The 21,335-nt window shown below is 41.2% G+C and overlaps 1 protein-coding gene across 2 annotated transcripts in view; it reads right to left on the bottom strand.

Annotated features, from left to right (window-relative positions):
- Positions 1-14,994, bottom strand: part of zhx2a (zinc fingers and homeoboxes 2a) — a 33,678-nt gene extending 18,684 nt beyond the window's left edge. Inside the window, exon 1 of one of the 2 annotated variants that reach the window (XM_088928822.1) lies at positions 14,832-14,994. The gene's annotated coding sequence lies outside the window, so the exon portion shown is untranslated. Of the gene's footprint in view, positions 1-7,139; positions 7,234-14,831 lie in introns of those variants that run through there. The other variant, XM_088928823.1, reaches the window with a different exon arrangement.
- Between the last annotated feature and the right edge of the window lie 6,341 nt (positions 14,995-21,335).

Genomic DNA, 21,335 nt, shown 5'->3' with positions numbered 1-21,335 from the left:
AGGCCTTGATACCAAACAGTTCATTCAGTCTCACTCTGGGGAGGTTGTGCCATCCCTCAGCCAGCGAGCACAGCTTTGCACTGAACTCACTTTGCTTTCTCTGAAGCACCCAAAGGGGGGCAGGGCTGAGGGTGACAGGCTCCAGCCCAGCTGTGTGGCACCTCCCCTCTCTTTCCCAGAAGGCTCTGGCCAAAAGCCACACAGGCTTGTGTCATCCAACTTCTGCAATATAAGAACAATTTCAGCTGAAATGTGTGATGTAGCCAATTCAGTGCAAAAAAATGTTTTTTAAATATAAATTAGAGGATTGTTACCAAAGAAAATCAGATAGCACAAGTGCCTTAGCTTAAGGAGGTTATCAAAAACAGAAACACCATCTGTGACTTTATTCCATTTAGCTTTGTTGCCAAAGGCATCGATGCTGCTGCACTGAACCTCAAAATAAAAACTGTCCACTACTGTCTGTCGTGGTACAATTTTGAGATGCCTGACTTTTATGTTTTTGATGTGGCAGCTATTTCTTCTCCTGTTCCTTTCTTACACGTTAGGAGACTATTAGGGGAAAAAAGCAAAGAAAACACTTCTCGTGCAGTGCGCTGAAAAAGATTGTGAACCTCCTGGGTTGGTCTTCATTCTTGTTTATTTTAGAGCTAAAACAATTAGATTTACACAAAAGTCTTCATATAAGACAAAGATTAAATGTATAACACTAAGACATAACATGTATTTGAATAATTTAACTAAATGATCCAACAGCAAATATCTTTGTATGAATAAGTATACGAACCCTGAGATTAGATAATGTGCCTTTGGAACAGGCAAGTCTGGAAGGTCCTGAATCTCACAACTGGTCAGAGTGCAGGCTGTTCTCTGTGATCTGGACATCACAGGTTCGGGCTTGACATAGCCAACTGTGACTGGGATTTCCTGGATGGTGGTGTTCTACTGGCTCAAGACTAATGGTGGTAGTAGTGGGATTAATTGGCTAAGGATCTCACTTAGCTCCCAACAAAACAGTGCCCCCCAAGACCACCAATGCACTGTACATTAGCAGTGATGGTAGTGAGGGTTGCACCTCTCGTTGGTGCTGAATGTCCTGTATATCACTACAAAGCTGTGATGTTTCATGAGACAAACAACTTGAAGGGCAAGAAGTTTGTAGGAGTCTGTCTGGGTATGGAGGGTGGCCACTGTGAGCTGAGAAGTAAAGACACAACCGGTGATTCCAAATTGGGAGGTACAAAACAGGTAAAAAATAGGAAACTTTTTACATATATCTCCCATGATCGAGGATGATATGCCAAATTACAAAGCACAACCGAAGGGAACTACACAACACAGATACGTTTAATGAAACACCACACTTTCTAAAAAAGATCTGGTTTCTAAGGTGATTTTTTTGCAATATCTGTTCAAGTATACATCTGCCACCAATGCAGAAACAACGGTAATCAGTGTTAAAGATTACTTTACAAAGGCTATGCCAAAATGTAAACTACAAAACTGAACTCAGCGTGGAAGGATTATGAGTATTAATTACATTTCTGGGCCAGAGCCAACCCACAAATAAATTAATTAGATTGTATAAGATGACTAATAACAATAATAAAAGGATGAGAACCTCAGCAGTAAGATTACCCTTTGTCTGGAGCAGACGAGAGAATGGCACTGTAATAGGAGCTCTCTGACATCACCAGACAAGCCTGCTTCAGTCACTGGGAGCATCGTCTAGGCAGCAGTCTCAATGGCATAAACCACTTCAAACACCAAAACGCAAATCCCACACAGATGTGCTGGAGCACTTTCAATTTAACAGCATCTTCATCTTCTGCGGGTCCTTCCTTAAGACGACACTTGAACATAAACATTCTATTCTAAAATTTTGAGAGTCAGTAATTAAAGGAAGTGATGCTTTCAAAGAGATAAACCTTAGGTCATCCCATAAGATAAAACAGAAAGAAGCCTGGCAAACAATGCTTGGAGCATAAATTACAAAGAAATTAAAATAAAGAAATAATATAAAATATATTTCTCATATATAATATGTATAAAGATAACAGTGATAATTCAGTTTTACGGATCACATTTCACATTATAGCAATCGGTGCTGCTCTATAAAGGGGAACGAATAGGGGTCTTTAGCCCTGGTCCTGGAGAGCCTTAGTCCCACATGTTTTATTGGTAACCTTTAAGTTGCCAATTATTACAGGCCAGGAAGTACTGAATTATGACATGTAATTCAGAGATCTCTTAGAACACAAAGCAGAATATCCACTGGCCTGTAAGGACCAATGTTCTTTTCAGTGAAAAATTGTTTAATTGATCAGTTTCTGAAACAAGTGCACCCACTCCTTAAATAACAGGAGATTTAGGGTGACCTCTTAGAACTGCGCCAGAACATTTGGAGACGCCAGAGCTAGAATAATATAACGATTGCAAGATCTGCCCTACAGACCACCTTCTGAAAAAACAACATTGTTTCAGTCCAGAATGAAGCTGTGCTGAAAACCCTGAAAGGTACTGGATAAAGTGCACTTGTAAAAGTCAATACAGAACCCTTACCACAACCACGGGGGACAAATGACACTACAATTCAGAGCTGAGAGGAGCCTGTGGCCAACTGCTTGAAGCTTCAGCTGTCGCAAACTCCGTCTGCCCTGCCATAAGAGAGCCTCGCTCTTCTCACAGATCTACCAACAATGAATGATTGGATTGAATTAATAAAGGAAATATATATAACGGAAAAAATAACATTTTCACTAAAATAACAAATGAAAAAAATTGTCAAATATTGGTCTAGATGGGTTCAGTACATTAAACCTTTAAGGTCAGATTTTGTTGAGATACAAAATAACTGAAATTTAATATGATACATTTATATCGTCTCCTCCCTTTTCATATTCATAAATGTATACATCTTCCTTCTTTTGAATGTATATAGTTTTGTTAAAAAGTTATATAATTGTAAAAAACTAGGGGAACAAACAGGAATTTATCCCTGTGATGTAAGGCTGAATAATGGTTGTTCAAATGTAAAATGGTTTTGTTTTGTTCTCTGAAATAAAAAATTAAAAAAAAGAGAGAGCCTCGCTCAGGTCGGGAACCCTGCCTGTAAAAAATCAGAACAGCCCTTCGTTGTTCCACACCTGTTCTAGGAGACTAGACACATAAACCTATGCCCTGTTTATTTCTTGAACAATGAATGTTTTAAGTAAAAAGGCAAAATTCAAGATAGCATGGCGGCACAGTGACTATCGCTGCCGCCTCGCAGCGCTGGGGCCCAGGGTTCGATTCCCCACCTGGGGTGCTCTCTGCGTGGAGTCTGTATGTTCTCGCTCCGGGTGCTCTGGTTACCTCCCACTGTCCAAAACATACTGGTAGTTTATTTGGCTTCTGGGAAAACTGGTCCTGGTGTGACAGTGTGTGTCTCAGTGGTGGTGTCTGTGTGTGCCCTGTGATGGACTGGCGTCCTGCCTAGTGCCCGTTGCTTGCTAGAATAGGCTACAGCCCTCCCCCCACCCCCACCCCTCGAGCCTGTAATGGATAAAGATGAATGGATGGATTTTAATTTTGGCCTCCTCATCTTGTCCGAGGACAGCACGGCATTACACCGACCGCGAGAATCTGCTGTGCGAGGCAGCAAGGAAGAAGCCTCTTCTGAGGGCGAAACATAAAAAGAGGTGATCTGACTGAGCAAACAGGACTGCTCAAACAGCACAGCTGCCACACGTCACCCAGGTGGGCGACGCTTTGCAGTGCTTATGAAGTGGCTTCCCTCCCCCACATGAAAAGTGCTGTAGAAATGCAAGCAAAACTACGCAGCAGGTTTCTGGGGAAGCAGAGTACTCCAGTATTTCTACAGGACTAACGGTGGCGAGGTGGGGGGGGTCGCACACTTTCTAGCCCGCTCAGCGCTGCGGAAACGCGAGAGCCACTGTGGTTCTGGTATGGACTCTACCTTTCCACCATATCTCAGGATTAGACTGCTGTAACACCTTTTTAACCGGGGTATCCGTTAAGGGACTGAACAGCCTTCAATGTGTCAATGTGAACTAGCGCCAAACACACAGCGCTTCACCCTCTGTGAACTGCAGGGGCTCTCAGTGAAGCAGATGTCAGGGCTCACCTGCTCACGTATAAGAGCCCGGATGCTCTCCAATACCACGAGGTCTCTCGCCGCGCCAGTGCAGTCCAGCTCTTACGCTGAGATCTGCCGATTCAGCACGTTCTACCGTGCTGGAGACCAAGCTTCACACAGGGGGCCATGGAGACTCTCTGTGTGCAGCAGCACCTCTGTGGAACTCATTTCCCGAATCCATTAGAGGTGGTTCGACGGCTGAAATTAGAAACAAAACTTGCTTACAGATTTTCTCCAAAGGGCAAAACGTACAATTTAATTTTACTCTTGGATACACAAACTCCATTTGCTGTGTTGTTCCCCCCCCATGTTGTTCTGTAATATATTTATGCAGCTGTTCTGTGCTTTGAGCTTACCAAACAGCGCTCAGAAAATAAAACAGACAATCTTTAGAAGGCTGGACTGAAATGAACTTGGCACAGTGACAAGAATCATTCTTTAAGATGTATTTATGGTGCATCCTTTTTAATGAGACAATCATTAAACAACACCCTATACATCAAAACATGAAATAAATATATAATACTTTATGAATTAATAGCAACAAATTCTTGACACTGTGCATGATCATTTTACAGTTATGCACTGAGAAAGTCTGATTATGTTCTCTCGTCCTATCTGCCCAGCTAACATGTTAAGGGGTATCACAGAGATACAATCTGTTGCTCTGCTGTGAACATAACAGCTTAGTCATAAATACTTTAGGAAACAGCTGCTCTGGGCGTGGACCGTGGTAAGAATGGAGTATTACACCTTAGTGGGTTTTAATGAGAAACAAATCCATTTTTAATCAGGCAGCTGTCTGCAAGCTCAGATTATTGACAGGGAATCAAAAACAAGGTTCGGGATTCCTGCAGGTATAAAGCAGCACAGCTCCATGGGGGCTGTAAACTTAGCCTATTCAAACTATGTATATATATCAAAATAACTCAAACTATTTTAGAACCCAGGCAGTTCTGATTTTTAGATTTCCTTTTTGAATTAACTCATAAACAATACAGAAAGGACTTATTAAAATAGTCTGGGCCTGGCAAAAAATGCATCCTTATATTAGGGGCTAAAAGTCTATACTGAAGCTATGTAAATTTTAATTGACATGATTAAAGCAATGAGATCTTAATGTGACTGTAACACAGACTGCAGGTATCACTAAAATTCACACTGTGAACTCTTGGCATTAAAAGACACTTTAATTCGGGCGCAAGGCCCAACTAAAATTTGTACCCGTGAAAATAATGAAGTGTCCAATGTTTTTTCTATATTCTGATTTCACATGAAGAAGAAGATTGTGAAACTTACTGTTATTTTCACTGAAGTATCTGCTATGATTTACAGACACCTGAAGTGTGACGCTACAAGGCTGAACCTCAGTACTGATCTGCTCAGATCACCCGTCTTGATCTGCAGCTCTTATTCCCAAGAAATGCTTATTTCTGATATAAAAACCGTTTATGCATTCAATAATATTAAAAAAATGCATCATATAATATATTTTACGGTTTTAAGTCCTGTTTAATGCTGTGCTGCACAGACAAGAATAGGAGAACATAATAAAATCCATCTTTTGTATAACAGCATTATCCAGTACATGATTGCGGTGGCGCCGGAGCCTATTCTGGAAAGCAGGGCATTAAGCAGGGTATACCCTGGAAAGGACGCCAGATAAACACATACAGGGCACACACACCCACTCCAGGACCAGAAGACAGTTAAAGTACCCGTATGTCTTTGGACTGTGAGAGGAAACCAGAGCTCCTGGAGGAAACTCACGTGAACATGGGGAGAGCACACAAACCAGAACTGAACCCAGGGTTAGCGTGCTGTGGGGCAGCAATGCTAACCACTGCGCTACTGTGCCGCCCAAGAAGTAAAATGCAAGACTGAAATATGGCCCAGGGCTCAAGAGAAAGTGTGCTACATCCGAGCTGCAGCAGGATTGTTGAGGTCGGCAGAATTTTGGGAGTTCCATTCCCAAACAAAGATGACCAGATGATGATTTTTAAAGGTGAGAGAAAACACATAACAGGAAATGCTTTTTATTTCACTTATGACTGCTTCAGCCAAATGGGTGACAGAAGGTCCAACTGAAATTTGTACCTGTGAAAATAATAATAATGTTTTATAATAATGTTGCTTTATTAGCCCTATGCAATTTCTTGCATTAGGAATTCGTCTTTTCGCATACCCCAGCTTGCTCTCCATAAATAATGCGGTGTTCAGTGTCTGCACATCAAACCAATGATTAAAACATATACTATGGGCTCTGCAGTCTAGAACAATGGCCCAGTACACCTATAAGACACAGCATAAAGTTGCCAAGACACCCATGGAAGTACCCTGTTTAATGCACTGTAGCTTTTTTAGGGGGTGTACTGTTCAAGGTTGAGGGGAACTTACTTCTGAGAAGCACAGATTTGCCTTTTCCCCAAACACCAACCCTAACACAAACTGTGAGCCAAGGTACAATTTTCACAGGCTGCCTGACCTTAACGGCGGCCATGATGTGAAACTTAAGGAGCCTTGTTCCAATCCAAAGTAACCACAGTGGAATAACGTCATAATGAAGAAGACCATTCTGACTTTTTTTGCAGAACAAAGATGCAGCTCAATTTTTTTTAAAACAAAAAAATCTGAATTGAGAATGCACAAAACTGCAAGCTTTTTAATTTGAAAAAAAGGTCACTTTTCCATGCTTGTTTATCTGAAGAATAGCTAAAGATAAAAACACATCCCTCCTGAATATATGATCTTACTAGACTAAGTTTAAGACAATTTTTTAAGTCTGTGGACAGCAGACTTCCAAATACTGGTAAACTAACTAGAGTATGTTTCTATGTTGATAGTGAAGTAACAATTCTATGAATTGCAAAAGCAGGTTTAGACACAATAATTCACAGAGGGGTGTTAATCCTTCTTAACTCTTCACTCCAGCCCTGAACCATCTGGCCTCCCTAAGATTCCCTTGTAATTTTATTGATGGAACAATTTTTCACTTCCACACCTGATTTGCTGTGAAGTGGGGCTTGATGCTTCTTACAGTATGTCACCTAAATGGGGGCTGAACTTCAGTGGAGGACGAACTGAGTCCCATTCTGTGTGCAAATAACATAATGATATAATAATAACAGAATACAAAATACATCTTCCTTAGACAAAATTTAAAAAAATGTTAGAGCAGGGTTATACCGCTAAGTATTTAAAAAACAAATCCAACAAAAACAAGTCTGCAATACATTTCTGCTGATTGGCACAGAAATTTAAGCATCTGGAACTATATAAAGGCCTTCAAAGGTTTCCTGTTTCCCTGGGGTAGAAATAAAGGTTACACATGGAAGGCATTTAGTAGTAGCATGCACCACCATGGTAGAGGTCAGAGAGCTCTTCGAAGACAGCGGGCAAACGGTCATTTGTCAGGCTGACTCTACCACTTTCTGCTGTAAAGCTCATTAGTGAGTTTAAGGTACTGGTATAATGGATACCCTGTGAGGAAGAGGATGCAAGTGTATTTTGCTCCCACAGTTTGTGAGACAAGTGGCTCAGGAGGCAACTGGAAATCCAAAGGCAACCGCTGGAGCTCTCCAGCAGATACTGGCATCTTCAGGATACAAAGTGTCAAAAACTACTATTTGACAAAGGCTACATGAATGTGGCGCTCATGGCAGGAGTGCAAGGAAGAAGCCTTTTCTGAGGCGGAAACATGAAAAGAGGAGATTTGAATTTGCTAGACAACACCTGAATGAGAACCAGAATCATGTCAAGAACCATGAAAAACTTTTAGATTTCATCAGTGTTATATTTGGTGTGAAACATCCTGAAGTTGAGACAATGCTGAAGCCCCCGTGAGGTATGACTGGATTTCTATTCTGTTTTGTATGTCCTGAGGCACTTACCAAGACGGGGATGGATCATGAACTCCAACACATACGGTACCAGGACATTGTGGCCAAACAACTGGTTCCCTTTGCCAAGACATTCAAGCTTGGCTGAAAATGAATGGGCATGATTTGGCTGAAAATCGAAAAAGGTGCGTTTCAACTAATCTCAAGAAAGCATGTTCACCAAGGGAAATCAAGGGACCTTGAACAATTCTGCTTGGAGGAATTCCTGCTGTAGGAGTATTTACAAAATGCTACACTAAACTGGGGTGCGAATAAAAGAGATCTTAACATTTTATGGACATAAATTAGTTATAACAAATATGTCCTGTCCAGTATATACATATTAAGATTACAGTACATTTGACTAATTTAAACAAAACACATTATCCAGTCTATAAATCTTTCTGTTGTATAATGTTATTTTCCTGTTTTGTCAGGATATGATAAAATGTGTAGGACAGTGTAAATTCAATCATCATGATTTTGTTCAAAACCATTCTTTATTGCAATCATTTTTATCAACTGTCAATGGAATCGCATTTGTGCCACACAACTGGGGAATCCTCCACTCAATACCATAGGTCTCTTAAATGTTTCAAAATTCAGTTTGTTATTTTTTTATTAAAAATAAAATAATACACATTACTTAGGCAAGTCTCAGTTAGGTATTTACAATTCTGTATGATAAATTTATGATAGTTCTATAGGATATAAAATGTAAATTTGTTTTGTCAATTTTAGACATACAGCACATAACCTATAACCTAATAGACTTAATACAACCCATAACCTAATAGTAAATTTACTTTATGTAACAACACACACCATGTTCTACTGCTGTACAAAAATAAAGCTAGTTTATATGTAACTTGTTACAGCTGCTTCAGTTTATTTCATTTACACAGAAGGCCTTTTCTAGGGCTAGAGTTTGCCTTGTCACCTATCAAGAACGTTTTCCTAAATTTATTACAGAGATTAAATGCCGTGCGTGAGAGGCTAAACATTTTCCAATAAGTGCTTTTGATTCTGAGCAATGAGCTGAGGGCTCTGGAGCTTCATGGTCCTCCAGTGAGGTGAACAACAAACACAGTGTACTGACCAACTGTGTGCTTCATGCACGACCCTGAGAACTTCCTCGCCTGGCTCAAAAAAAGCACCTCCCACCACCACTGCTTTTTCTGCTTCACTATAGCATCACGGTTCGGATGAGTCACCCATCGTGACGGTTTTATCAGCGGGGGCCCTGGAGTGAGACCACTCTAATAATCTCACTAAATACCAAAGCCTTAATGAGCCTGATTCATCAGATCCGGATGGCAGAAAAGGGTAGAGACTCAGATTTCTGTGCCGACTGGAACATTCTGAACTGTGCGAAAGGTGGAAAAAAACCTGAAAGAACAGCCATGCACAAACGAAATCGATCTGCATAATCCAGCCCTGCAAACGTTTCAAGAAATGCTGATTTGTAAAGTTTAATGTCTGTGGCAATTTTGTGCATATTTCCAATACTGTACACTTGGGTCTCCGATCTGTGTTTAAATCCTCAAGTAACCTTACGGGACCTTTTAAATCTGAAATGTCGTTTACAGCAAAATGGACTATGCTCTTGTCAAGCAAAAAAAAAAAACTTTGGGGTTGACAGGGTCCTACAGCAAATGTCTGGTTTCATTTTCCCAGAAGGCACAGTTTAACCCACGCCAAGAATAACAGCCCTCTATCAAGATTCACCAAGTGCATTCTACAAGACTTTAACTGCAGTTACCAAGAAAAAGAGGTGAAACACAAATATGGGCACCGTGAATGAAAAAACAACTTCCCTGGGAAACCTCATTAAATATCGATGGCCTGTTATGAAGGTCAAATGCAATCAAATTAACCACAACCATGTAAACTGCAACTACAACACATTAAGACTAATTGCGGCTACAACAGTGCAGTCGAACAGACTAAATTCATAATTACACTCAAGATAAAAATATAGCCATTATGAACGCAAACTTTAGCCAGTGGTTTCATGGACCCTAGGTGTCAGTAAACAACCTAGCCTACTTAAAACCAATTTAGGCAAACAAGTCAAAGACTGTTTTCTGATCTGGTTCTGTGAAACTTCCCTTAAATATTTTCTCTATAAAGGAATCAAGTTAGATGTCATTTCTTAAATGACAATAATGTATTTCTTTCATGGGTGTGTTTAAATTTTAGGGGAAAAGGTATTAAATTCTCAGAAAAAAACACCTCAGTATTTTATAGTTTGCACATTCCTTGCTAAAAACTGTAAAATGGTCAATATACAATAACAATAAGATACAGGCTAGATTCATGGCAGGTACCATTACCATTATGTAACTCAAGCACTGCGGTACAGCAGAATAAGCAAATAGAAATATAATTGCACAACTGCACATATCTACACTAATCCTCCTGATTTGTTACAGGATGTACAGAGGTTCAATACAACTTTAAATTCTGTCTCAGTACTAATGTATATATATAACCTCTAAAACATGGGTGCATAGCTCAGAAAGGTTTCTGACTTTCTTTCAACCTGATTCCTTAATTACCTCATGATGTGATTAACTGGACAAGCTGAAGCCCTGCCTTGATTTTAGGAAGCTGGAGACTGGGAGACTGATAAAACCCACTAGTGTGGCCTTTGAGGACTAAAGTTGGGCTCTCCTGGATTAAGCAAAGAGCAACAAGAAATTACACCCACACAAAGATGGCATCACCATAGAACACAATAGCTGAGCCTCCTCTCATCTGTAAGATGAAACGATGAAAAGAAAAGTGATGTTGTTTGTGATACTGTGAATACTGAATTATGTCATTGTGAGGACGTTAAAGGCATTCTGTTAAACACCCAACATGAGATCACAAGTGCAATGCAAATGGATGATCCAGACTTCAGGCTAATAATTTTAAACAATTTCATAAAATACAGCAGCTACAAAGGAAGTTCATCAAATTGCAGTACCTGCTCCTGGATTTGAAAAGATATTTATTTCATTTCTACACTTTAGCTTTTGTCATAATACAAATTCATCACTCCATTTCTTTAGTAATTCAATTTCTGCTGTTTTTATCCTTAACAAAAACATAGAATTTACTGAGACCGTTTTAGAACTTAGATTTCTTTATCGCTATAAATGTTAAAAAAATTCATGATTAATTCTTAGCACATCCTTGTTGTTGCACACCATTTTCTAACAGATACTTAATCTGAGACATAACAGCAAAAAAAAAGTGCTTAATGAATTCAAGATCATGAGAAAAACACCATCCAAAAAATATGCTGATTTTATTTGAAAAACACCTCTTGTGGTATATTGAGGAAGAAGTCAACACAGACCAAAACAGGTCAAATTCATTCACAGTATATACCATGGGTATGACATAATACATAAATAAATGATGCTGTAAACTGTAAAAAGAGCACGACAATTCACCAAATTACATTTTTGAAAACTTAAATAAATACTTCACCCCAGCTGAAAATCATTACAGTGCATCGTATCTGATGGTGCTGACACGAACAGAATCCTAGAAGTTGTCTTTCAGTTGCCACACACAACTTGGACACCCGTGGCAACAAAACCAGACAAACAACAACTTGGCCTTTCAGAGATACAGCGACCCCGGCCTGCTTCATGTCTTCAGTCTTTTAACCATTTCCGAGAAAGAGATACAATACTTGAGTGACTCGCCCACAGCTGTCAGCTGAAGGGCTGCCTTCAATGCCAAACAAACCGACAGACTGAGAAACAGAAGTGAGAAGCGACTAACACAGTGACCACAGCAGCACGGCTTCGCTGTGCTTAGCACTGCGGCCACTGTTTGTGTGGAGTTTACGTGTTCCTCCTCCGAGTTTGTGTGGGTCGCTGGTCCTTTTTACCCCTCAACACATGATGATAACATTGCTTGGCTCGGCTAAATTCAATGGGGAAGTCTAATGGACTCTCCACCTCATTGCCCACTTATGAAGTGGGTTAGGCTTTGTGGCTTCTCTCTCCTGTGCCTTGTTTCAAGGTCATGGGACTATAAGGACAGTATATATTATATAAAGAAGATATTGCACATTGCCAAGGCGTGCACTTTGATGTTTCTGACATCTCCCTTGTAGGATGGCATACCGTGTCACATGATGCAGATTATTTTCACGTCTTCAGCATATAAATCTGATTTGCACATTTCCATCAAGAGCAGACAGCCCAGGTGACACTACACCGCTTTGCTAATTGCAATACAAACTGTGATGTTAGACGATCATCAAAGCAAAAGTAAGATGTTTTCCGTATGCTACTGGTGTAAATAGTTTTTGCTATCTCTTTCCAACTGTTACTCCTAAGAAATCTTCGACGTGTGGGGTGCCATAATTAAAATATTGTAACGCTTACGGCCGTCAGGTACTGTGTAAGAGCCGGCGTACCAGAGCAGGTGACGTCACCGCCCTTCCCTATGATAGCAGGACTACAGCTACTGGGCTGGAAAGAGATCTCTCTTTAGCTCACGGTGCTGGGTCGCTGCAGAGAGACGCGGAAGTCCCGGGTTCGAGCCTCAGTCGGGATGGGGCCGACCAGATGCGGCAAGGGCGCCCGCCTGAGCCCCCGTAGCGTTACATTGGTGTCAGAAGTGGGATGGGATAGCCCTTCGCCGGGGACGGCGATTTAAGCGGGGGAGAGTGTAACGCTTACGGCCGTCAGGTACTGTGTAAGAGCCGGCGTACCAGAGCAGGTGACGTCACCGCCCTTCCCTATGATAGCAGGACTACAGCTACTGGGCTGGAAAGAGATCTCTCTTTAGCTCACGGGGCTGGGTCGCTGCAGAGAGACGCGGAAGTCCCGGGTTCGAGCCTCAGTCGGGATGGGGCCGACCAGATGCGGCAAGGGCGCCCGCCGGAGCCCCCGTTGCGTTACATTGGTGTCAGAAGTGGGATGGGATAGCCCTTCGCCGGGGACGGTGATTTAAGCGGGGGAGAGTGTAACGCTTACGGCCGTCAGGTACTGTGTAAGAGCCGGCGTACCAGAGCAGGTGACGTCACCGCCCTTCCCTATGATAGCAGGACTACAGCTACTGGGCTGGAAAGAGATCTCTCTTTAGCTCACGGTGCTGGGTCGCTGCAGAGAGACGCGGAAGTCCCGGGTTCGAGCCTCAGTCGGGATGGGGCCGACCAGATGCGGCAAGGGCGCCCGCCTGAGCCCCCGTAGCGTTACAATATATAAATTAACAACTTAAATGCTGGTCCACTCGAAGCAACAAGATCACATCTTCTATACTACGGTCCGCAGTATTTTAGCCAAGCGACAAAGAAGGTATCACACACCCCGAGTATACTGGTAGACTGATAGGGTGGTAAAGTGGCTATTCATCGAACGTGAGGCTATTTTACCATCATGATCATGTATCGTTAATACGATACAACAATCTGTATATAGCGCCTTTCATGACGTATAATACGCAGACGCTTTACACTGCGAGACAAAAGCAAAAACACACGGATGCTCAATTTACTTCACTGAACCTTACTGAGGGCAGAAAACCATGCCGAGCCGAGTGTTTCAACAGCCCGTGCGAGAGTGACATTTTTATTTCTTGTCGGGGCACAAACTCCGGAAAGCAAGGTGAGCAGAAAATAACAGGCTGTCTCTTTAAACGACAAGCAGGGGCCGACTGGATTCCCACAAAAAAAGACAAACAAAAAGCAATCAGGAAATAGTTGAGGGCAGCACCCCGCATGGCTTTGAAGTAAATCAATCAGGTGGAACTTTTTCAACAAATCGCAGCCCTGCTTCCTGAGGACAAGTTCAAATAACACGAGACGGCAACATGAGAAATTTACAGCTGCGGTTTCTTACCGGTTTCAGATTCTCAGATTAAACAGCTACCATAAAGGCAACCTGGCCCTAATAATAAGAACTATTTTCCCAACAAGAGAAAAAAATACCCATTTTACCACAGAGTGGGGGAAAAAAAACTCCACCATACGCACCCTTGGACTCTTACAAGTGTACCGAAGCTCTAATGCAGTTTGGGGGGCAGAGAAGGGCATTTGATATATAAAAAAAATGTAACCGGGCTCATTAAAAAAAAACATTTCAAAAAAGCTAATTTAGGATGCCTACAGGGGTGCAAACAAGTTGCACAGACACAGATGTCTCTCTCAGTGTACAAAATGTAAGTAAAGGACGTGCCATCTGGCTTTATTCCGTTTACAGTGGGTCTACAGTACACCAGCTATTTTTTATTCTGATGGTAGCTGCATTGAAGACCTGATTCTCTGCTGCTAGTAATGGTCGCGGTAGGCGTCACCGTTGCCTACATCATACGCCACTAACCCGAAATCAAAATACAGTTAATGGATGCAATCTATGCACATATCGGCCAGAGCATACATGACATAACGGATAACCAGGGGGGTGTCTGCTAATAACAGTCCCCAAGGCAACACCCTAATAACTAGTGCTTTTAAAATAAAATATTCGCAACGACGTAACGCCATGTCGAAATCGGAAGCCATATTTTGCTGGTTATTTCGACATCGGGAAAAAAAGTAGACATGTTTTTTCCCCCCAGCCCAGACTCCCACCAATATAGCAAAACTTCCTGATTGTGAGAGCAAATCATTGCATATTCCGCGGGCAAGCAATTCAGGTGACCACTGTGCACAGTGCGGGACCACCGAAGTTCAGGGGCTAAGTTATAATGATAATAACACCACAGTACACACAGCAGTGATGGAAGGGAGGCTTTTAACTTTGGGACTTGTTTTGTCAATATCCTTCACCGATCGTTAAATATTAAGTTTGTGAGATTCTTACCTGGCCCCTGCGTTTGTGGTACTGGGACGGTGAGACCACGGAGGGATCCAGAATACGGGTCCCCCTTTTTTTCGGCAGGATATCGAATATGAGGATTAATTCCAAAGATTCTACCGAATCCTAAAGACAACAGTAGAAAAAAATTCTCGATCACAGGAGGATCTACGCCAAAAACCACATGATCTCCTACGTCAGCACACATATTTGCATACGATACCAGAAGCTCTTCCATTCCGGGGATTTGATTATTTTGCTTCAAAGTTGATAAATGAAGTGGAAGGCGAAAGCACTGAAGTCCCTGCTTTGCAGCCACTGGCCTGCCCCTGTGAAATGGATAAATACTTGTTGTTTTTCGGCGACGTCCTGCGCCAGTAAACAACGCTAGGTAATTGAATATTAAGTACCACAGAGCTCCAGGCAGTTATATGAGCACCGTCGCTCAGTATGCGCTGTTGCTGGCTTCAGACAACTCAGGTGACTCTCTCATCTGCCCCCAGTCTGTGCACAGCCATTCATCCAGCGCAGTGACAGGTTGTGAAACTCGCCTGTTTAGCGGCCTCCCGTCATCACCGCTGGTGCGGCGTGTGAGCTAGTTCCCATTACCGTAAGGTTACACGTACATTACAGTACATTCGTTGAAGAAAAGGGGCAGAAACTGTGAAACGGTACATACTACAAAGTAGGGGGATTGAGCCATTGCACTACAACTATACAATTATTAAAAACGTAGAATTTAATTATACAATTATAATAACTACTGGATGTGAACGCACTTGTCCTTAACTAATAATTGAACCCTCTTGGAAATGTTTTACAGTCATGTGTCTCAAATGCTGATCGGTTCCTGACAAGCGACCTACAGAGCCAGAGTAGCACATTTATCATATTTTTCTCTCCGACCGTTTTGTTTTTAGTCTAAAACAATGAGAAAGAACTGAGGGATCTACACTGGTCACTGGTCCAAATAAGAAAAACACTGGTTTCAAGATCGAAGCCCTGCACCCTTTTCCTCTCTCGTCCGCCTTTCTATTTGTCCCACTGTATGTATGTATTTTAAACTCTTCTGTAACGGATGAAACACTTCCCCGCTCTTATTTACTTTCACATTTGAAAGTCAACATTGTTCCAGACTTAGGATATCACAAGCCACTTTTCCTGTCTGTTCCTATTTGTTCTGGTCCTGGTTACCACGCTTACCGTATCTAACAGCGACACCTATAGACATTTTTTTATTACAAAGCGAAAAGTTTTTTTTTTGCAGAATATTTTATGCTGTTAAAAAATAATTTAGGAGTGTCGACAGTTTTTTTCGCCAACATACGGAGAAATCCCGAACGATGATGTCTTTAGTTTAAAAATATGTTAACAGACCTCTATACGCGATTACACATTCTTCTATTAAGATCTCCGAGATTCAAATTTCTTGTATAACAGGAAAGGTTTTTTTTTAGTTGTCTCCTACTTCCTTAGCAATCCCTAAACGACTCTTCAATCTTTTTATGACTACAGTCGTATGGTGTTCTCGAAATAATGCTTGTGTTCTCAAAACTTTTCAATTGCGTTTTGTGCTTTTGGGCCACCAGTGAGTATCATTATCACCATTACCATTTAAAATATCAAGATGCCATTTTTTAAAAAATCAAACAATATCGTCCTTGTTTTGGGAGCAAATAAAAGCAATAGTTATCAGAAAATGCTACCATGTTCATTTAAAGTTTTGTTTCCTCCACATTTCACAGACCTTAATTCCTGTCAGAGTACAAGTGCAAGAGCAGCGAAAATTATATTTAAGTTTGTTTAATGAAATTGTCTTTGCGGAACCTGTGCTTCTGATAAAATTCTACTTTAATTACAGCGATAGAAAAGACTAGAATTTGGAAATTGCCCGCAACGACCTTACTTCCCTCGAAGCCAACTAAAAATATCTCTCCATGCATCATTCATGAGAATGAAGTGGACTGTTACGGTCCGTGGACGTATTTACATACAAATGAGGCGCTAATAAATTATTAACAATTTCCAGTATAAATTTATCATGCAGGCCGTTCGTGGCGCATTAAAATCAGTTAATACTAGATATTTAACGTGTTTTTTTCATGCTTCTAAGCGACATTTGTTACCTACAGCCAGTATGCTTTTGAAAGTGGTCTTAAGAAGGATAGCGCCAACGTCACCACCTTGTAGTCGTTATATCATTTAACCTAAGAAGATAAGCAAGGCTAGTCCCAACTAGCATACAGTTGAAAGTGAAAGTGATGTTGGCGGACCAGTAGGTGGCGCTCTTACCTCTGGCCGGCAAGCTCCAAACCAGAGCCCCAGTACAATGGCTGGGGGCTTTGAACTGCTCTTTTGATGAGATGTTAAATCATAGAAGTCTTAGATACTTGGTCTTGGTCTCTACGAAAGTGTAGAGACCTTTACCTTTTTGAATAAACTAGCACCGGTGAATTGCCGGAATAGTTATAAAAAAAAGTCCAAGCGCCCATTTGTTCATCCACTTTGTGCTTTAGTACACTGCTCTTTGGATATCCAGGATGTTATCAACAAAAACTGGGAATGGACTTCAGTAAATTGATTAAATTATTCTTAAGAATTATACCGCACGCAGAAAGAAGAACAAGGAAACCGTGGCTTTTTGTAAGTTAGTTGCCGAGATCAGGGTCAGACTGCAGAAAAAAAAAACTTTTTGCTTTGGATTTTATAGCAATAAGCACAGTTTACTGGATATGTTGTAAAACGTCGTTGTTTAGTTAAGGTGATCTTTACAACACACAGGCAGCAAATAGACTGTTTAGCTCGTACAATTAACATTTTAAAGACAATATCCATAAACATATGAGCCTCCTTAGATATGAATAATACTTAAAGACATGACGAATGCCAACAAGTTTACCATCTATGACATAAAACTGTGGTTGTAATGTATTTAAAATCACCGTGATTGTAAGATGTTTTTTATTTTCTAAGGCACGTTTCCTTTTCTTTCCCTACCGTGACACGCTGTCCCTATGGAATAACTATGGCATCACCATGGGACACCATCGGGACAAGACCTCCACAGCATGTCACGATTGGGACCGCGTTAGCAGTGTATATCGTGACAACGGGTGCGTGACTATCAGGACTGGCGCCTTGCTCCCATGGTACCCTGGTACCGCTGTGGCAACAAAGGCGATACATATCGCGATTTGATATACTTGGATAGGAATGTATCGCGCTATTATGAGCTTCATGTCGCGACAGGGGGTGCGGTGCGCCTGGGTGGCGTGTGTCATATCGCGATATACGGACTTCATGTCGCGACAGACGCTGCGGTGGCGTGTGGCATATCGCGATATATGGACTTCATGTCGCGACAGTGGAGCCAGAGCGACGTGGCCGCGAAGTGCAGTCAGGGCAGGTATCACGATATGATCGCGATGCATGCACCCCCTATCGTGACACGCTATATTAGTCGTGAACGCGCTGTGGATAGTTATAAAAAAAGTCAAAGCACCCATTTGTTCAGTAAATTGATTAAATTATTCTTAAGAATTATACTGCACACATAGAAAGAAGAACAAGAAACCGTGGCTTTTTGTAAGTTAGTTGCCGAGATCAGGGTAACACTGCAGAAATTATACAAATTGCAACAGCCTGCTGTAGTTTCATTTGCATTTTAAATTATATTTTCTGCATTAGTCTCTGGTTATAGCTCTTACCATATTAACTATAAAGACAGGTTACTACCTTTGCCGCCTCTTAAGGTTATCTCGCCTTGTGCGCTTTGAGCCCATGATAGGCTCTAGGTGGCAGCCACAAATACAGGAATAAGCAGATTTCTAGATTTCTAAAAATCTAATAATAGATACAAGGGCATCAAATCGGGTTTTTTTTGGACGAATTACGTTTTAGTAGGGTTTCTTACAACCGGAAAAATATGCTGTCAGCTATTTTTTCATTATATTGAAAGGAAACTTGATTTGGGGGTAGGGATGTGAACATTTATAACTTGTACAAAACTTGAAAGAATTTATTTCTCTGAATCTTTTGTGTGTGTGGTGGTCTGCCAGATTGGAGAGGCGTAATGACAATAGGGGTCTCACTAGAGGGCGCCAAAACGGCTTCAAAAGACGTGATATATTATAAATGGTCACCTGTGTATAATAAAATCACAAGTACATGATAGGAAAAAAATGTTCCAAATAACACGGGGTCATTTGTCCCAACCATCTTATTTGCTCTTTAGTAGCTAAGAGATCCAAGGATTTCATGGAAGAAAAAAACGCATAACTACCCGTAAAATATTTTATGTAATATGGTGATCGTTGTTTTACACACTGTTCTAATTTAGATCTTATAAGCGTATTGTACAATTTTAATCGTAGATCCTTTAATGTCAATTATATGCTTTCTATATTTCTATATTCTATCCTTCTTTTTAATAAACAGCGTAATCAAATTGATAACCGTAACATTACTGATGTGTTAATGAATTGAGAGTTAATCATCGTGATGGCAAGTGGATGTCACATTAAAGGCCTTGCTTCAGGCTGTGTTTTTCTAGTTTCTAATTTTTCTAAAAACTCTAGTTTCTAGGATTTTCAGGCTTGTTGAAAGGCAGAAGACTGAGGTCAGCTTTGTATCACGGGGCTTCTGGCCGAGAGCCGGAACTATCATTACTCTTATTTGAGGCTGGTCTCTCCTTTCACTCCTTTTTTCTCATCATCATATACTTTGAAGGGGCACAGGACTCATGCATTTATTATCCTCAAAGCAGATACCCTACGCGATCTGTTAATAGTTTTTTCTGTTGTTGTTTTTTTCCTCTTTCCTTTAAAAGTATTAGAATCTCATCTGCTTCGTTTGGGAATGGAACATCCAAAATTCCACGTACCGTAAGAGTTACGCTTTCTGTTTTCCCTGAATATTTAAAAATAGGTCATATTTAAATGTTACATTTTATTTGCGGGCTGCACAGTAGCGCAGTGGCCAGCGTTGCTGCCCCGGGTTCAGTTCTGGACCTGGGGTACTCTCTGTGTGGAGTTTTCTATGCTCTCCCTGTGTTCACGTTTGTTTCCTCCAGGTGCTCCGGTTTCCTCCCACAGTCCGAATACATACTGGTAGGCTAACTGGCTTCTTGGAAAATTGAACCTGGTGTGACTGTGCGCGCCCGGAGATGGGCTGGTGTCTCGTCCACGGTTTACTCTGCCTTGCACCCCCGTTTCTTGCCGGGATAGGCTTGGCTCCCCTGCGACCCCGTATTGGATAAAGTTGTTAGCAGGGAGATGGATAAAACATTACAATAAACGAAAAGTCCAGCTTTATTAAGGAAAGGATCCTTGGGTAAGCAAAAACGGTAACTAGTCTGAAATACTCAAAAAGTTAACTATCTTATCAAAACGACAAGACTAGTTGTCTCCGCTGTGAAAGGAAAGGCGTATTTTAACAGTTAACAAGAAATGACGTGCGCTAACACGATTCCCGATAGAGGGCTGTGTTTACATCTTAAACAGTCAAGTCAGATTTTACTCGGAGGAAATGTAAAGCGCATGAAAAAGGCTGTTGCATATTCTTACAGTATTGGAGTTTGTAGTCTGGGCTCTCATTGGAATTTTAGTTATCAAAAATGTTTTGTTGTAATTTCATGACAACAGAGGAAAACGTTTGCCAAAGGTTTAGTGTGTGAAATCTGAAGTGAAATATAATGGCTGTATATATATAATGACCATATATTTAGCAACTCTGAATTTTGCAAACTGACTTTTAAAAAACATATTTGATCTGTATTTGCAAATAGTGACATTTACAAGCAACCGCATGTAGAAGCCAATACTTTGCCTAAGGTAAACCTCTCCGGTCACGCCTCCTTCCCTCTTTGCTGAAATGTGCTGCACGCCCCCGCCAGCAGGAGCTAGTTTTAGCAGGCTGCCGAAAATGGCATTAATTTGTGGTGCTCGTGTGTCTTAGCTATAGTGCATCATTGTAAGAAAACTTTTTGCTTTGGAGTATATAGCAATACGCACAGTTTACTGGATATGTTGTAAAACGTCGTTCTTTAAATAGTTAAGGTGATCTTTACAACACACAGGCAGCAAATAGACTGTTTAGTGCGTACCCATTTTAAAGACAATATCCATAAACATATGAGACTCCTTAGATCTGAATAGATCTATGACATAAAACTGTGGTTGGAATGTATTTAAAATCACCGTAATTGTAAGATGTTTTTTATTATTTTCTAAGGCACGTTTCCTTTTCTTTCCCTACTGTGACACGCTGTCCCTATGGAATAACTATGGCATCACTATGGGACACCATCGCGACAAGACCTCCACAGCATGTTATGATTGGGACCGCGATAGCAGTGTATATTGTGACAATGGGTGCGTGATTATCACGATTGGCGCCTTGCTCCCATGGTACCCTGGCGCCGCTGTCGCAACAAAGGCGCTATATCGCGATATGATATACTCCGATAGGAATGTGTCGCGCTATTATGAGCTTCATGTCGCGACAGGGGCC

This window comes from Atractosteus spatula, chromosome 12, assembly GCF_055471065.1.
Source record: "Atractosteus spatula isolate fAtrSpa1 chromosome 12, fAtrSpa1.hap1, whole genome shotgun sequence".
Lineage (NCBI taxonomy): Eukaryota > Metazoa > Chordata > Actinopteri > Semionotiformes > Lepisosteidae > Atractosteus > Atractosteus spatula.
Note: the sequence above shows the minus strand (reverse complement) of the source record. Positions and strands in the feature narration are given on the sequence as shown.